At 39.8% G+C, this 3,397-nt stretch overlaps 1 long non-coding RNA gene across 1 annotated transcript; it reads right to left on the reverse strand.

Annotated features, from left to right (window-relative positions):
• LOC146969883 (uncharacterized) lies at positions 1 to 1,387 on the reverse strand. The gene is made up of 3 exons (XR_015038051.1): positions 1,252 to 1,387; positions 304 to 435; positions 1 to 110 (listed from the first exon to the last, which is right to left on the reverse strand). It is a non-coding gene; the product is annotated as an uncharacterized LOC146969883 (long non-coding RNA).
• Positions 1,388 to 3,397: the final 2,010 nt, after the last annotated feature.

Genomic DNA, 3,397 nt, shown 5'->3' on the forward strand with positions numbered 1-3,397 from the left:
TTACCATAGTTGGTGTCCTTAGTGTCTGGGTGCATCTTCCAGTACTGGCTATGCTAGACCTTCACGTAAGCCTCAATGGAGAATGGGTCCTCGCCACGAACGCTTGATGCCTTATGAGAGTTTTGAGAGAGAGAGGGGGGGGGGGGTTAGAAATACACATCTGACTTGTCTGATGTGCACCACTGACTTTGGACATGTTTCTCTGGCTGGTTCTTGCAGGTTCTAACTTTTGAATTTAAAGCTTCCTTAAAAACATATAAACATAACTCAGGAAAGCTCTGAAAGCATCATACACATGCTCACCTTGATGTGACTGGCTCCTTGAGATTGTTGATGAATTAACTGAATTTGATCTGCTTTTTTCAATGATCCTTTAAATGGGCACCATGGTGTCTGCGAGGCCTCACTCAACTGTTACACCATCCACATCATTATCTGAAAAAAGTAAACAGAGGGAAATGAAATAGCTGCACACTTGACAAGGAAAGCAGTCAAGATAAACTCAGATAATTTAACTTAACTAGGGAGATATTTCTAGCTTGTCCCTAACCCAAAGCATGTCTTAGCTGTGATAAATAAAATTCAATAACATTCAGTGTTTCCTCCATCATATAGATCAACAGTTTGAGAAGCTATAGCCCATGTCAAAAATAATAACACAGTTCAACATTGGACGATCTAACTGTTAGGCTAACCTCCAGCTGATACAGAGAACACTCATCTGGCGCTGATCAGCCGTTGCAGCGCAGGTGTGTTTTATAACAGCAAAAAAAATAATAAAAATAAAAAAGTTTATGTTTTTACCTCAACGGTTAAGGAGCATTGGTTATCGGTCATAAAAAAAAGTGCAGCTAAGTTAACTACTTCACTCTCTCTCTCACACACACACACACACACACAGTCCACAAAGCTGTCTCGCGCGCTGCTGCTATAACCGTTAGATAACGGACTTTTTTTTAAAATAGAGCCCATAACGTTAGCCCATTTTACATTAACGTTAGCTGACCATGGCTAGACTTTTAGCACGAATTGACAAACTGAGAGCAGGAAAAACTTTTAAAAAGGCGAGCTACATACACTGCCTCACTGTCTAACAAAGTTATATTGGGTAACGTTAGTATGAGCAACGTTAGCGAGCGAGCTGCAGGCCCGTTTTGTGTTGCCAGGCATGCTAATGTTAATGCTAATGCTAACGCTAACGTTTTGTCAACGGACATGACACTCGTTTAAATTTAAGCTTAGTACCGGTACCTCTGAATCTCTGGGCTTCCTCTCCGGTCACCACGCCTGTATCACGCATCCTTTTTCATAGTTCTTCCGTCAAAAGGACAGGGAGCCGTTGCTCTGGTTCCTTCTCCTCCAGCCGTTGTCGAAGTGCGAAAATCCACGGAGATCGTTAGGTTTTCAACTGCCTAATCCAACAGCCAATCACAGTGACGCTGCATGTTCGATGCACCAATCAAAAGTCGAGCTGGTAAAAGTCCCCCAGCAACAGGCTAGCAACAGGCAGAGAGCAACCCCCCTCCCTCTCCTCTCTCTCCCCTTCCTCCCCCCCACTCTCCCCTATAAATTCACATTTATCTGCGTTTTGCCTGTCAGGTCGCAGATAGTTTAATTTACTCGTATTTGACCACGTGTGTGTTGATTTAAATTTTCGTATAGTCAGTATTGAATCAAAAATACAAAATTGACTGGATAATTGTATCAACTTTGCTTCATATTTGCTCAGAAAAATATTTTATATCTAAGTTAAAATCTAACTTGAATAAATAAAGATAGCTGTAAACCTTCAGATTTAAGAGTAAAATAAATCAATAATTAAATTTTATTGTATTGTGTCACCCTGTAGTGACCACTAGACCACTGTAACCATTAGACTGGTATAGAAACACTTGTAGGAACCACTAGACTCCTGTTGGAAACCATTAGACTCCCGTAGGAACCATTAGACTCCTGTTGGAAACCATTAGACTCCGTAGGAACCACTAGTAGGGACCAGTAGGACATAATAGAATCCCATTAGAAAAACAAACCGAACCATTAGGAAAACATAAGTAACCATTACAAACCATTACAAACCATCAGGAACCATTAGAAACCCATAGAATATTCCTAATGGTTTCTCAGATTTTTTTCAGCAGGGAGGTTACAAGAATGCAAACTATCACACAATTCCTTTATCACATTTCAAGAAATTAAAGAGTTATTTCTTGTTAACTGACATGTTGAGGTATTTAGTAATAGAAGTTACCTTCACTTGATTCGCACGATGCTAGCTTCAAACATTAGCCGGGAAAACTGGTAGAGAAGTAGAGTGATGAAGTGACAAAATAAAGTAGTTGAAACACAAGACAAATAATTGGATTTTGTCAACTTAGATGCACTAACTAAAAAACAAAACAGTACACTGTATTTAAATATTTGTGATATTTTTCAATATTTCCAACATTTCCTACATTTTTCAGCCGTTACTCAAATATCACTCCTCACATCCGCAGTCAGAGCGAAACGTAGCCTCACTTGTGCGTTGGAAGTAGGTAAACTGCTAAAATAAAAAATGAAAAATATTTTTAAAAAGTAGTCCCAACAGAAACAACTGATTAACGGTAAGTGTGAGAACTTAAAAAATGTACAGTCCAACTGATGCTAGCTTTTTTCTGTGGAGATTATTCATGTCAGAAAACATAGTTCGTCAAATTGAACATTTACTGTTATAAAACATTTCACTTCCTTGTGGCAGGTGATGCTAAGATGTAGAGTTCATATTAATTTATTTTTTGAAACATCTTCAACCAAATATAGTACTGCAGTGCCAGTGATCTGCTCAAATTTTGACCGCAGTAAATGATGGCAAGACTTCCCACTCTGCCAGAGATATGGGGTTGACAGTTGTAAACAAACCCATGCAGGAGAGATTCATTTAGCTGTGAAAAGTCATTAAGTTGTTCTCATGTTTGTGTCAAACACAGAAAGTCCAACTTATGGCGCATTTCCACTAGCACGGCTCGGCTCGATACGGCTCGGCACGGCACGGCTCGGCTCGGTTTGGTTGTGTTTCCATTACAACTGAGTATCACTAGTGCCGCCGTGACGTCATTTACACGGCGCCGAGCAACGCTCTAAACTCTGTAAATATATAACTTTAGCAACATTTGAAACATTTTCAGGCGAGAAAGTAGTCGTTTAGATCCCCAACGTGTTGAAAAACTGACAAAATACCAGCTGTTTACAATTTTGTTTCAACGAAGTCGGCGTTACTAAAGCTAGCCGTAGTGAGCAACGCACTTCCGGTTATTTTCACAAAATAAAACACCTGTTGCCTTTTATCATAAGGAAAGCCATTACGATAGAACTGGTGCTTTTACTTTGTAAACAGGAAGTGAACCTACCCTCGCTG

This window comes from Trachurus japonicus, chromosome 17 (assembly GCF_045865225.1).
Source record: "Trachurus japonicus isolate A0001 chromosome 17, Traja_1.0".
Taxonomy (NCBI): domain Eukaryota; kingdom Metazoa; phylum Chordata; class Actinopteri; order Carangiformes; family Carangidae; genus Trachurus; species Trachurus japonicus.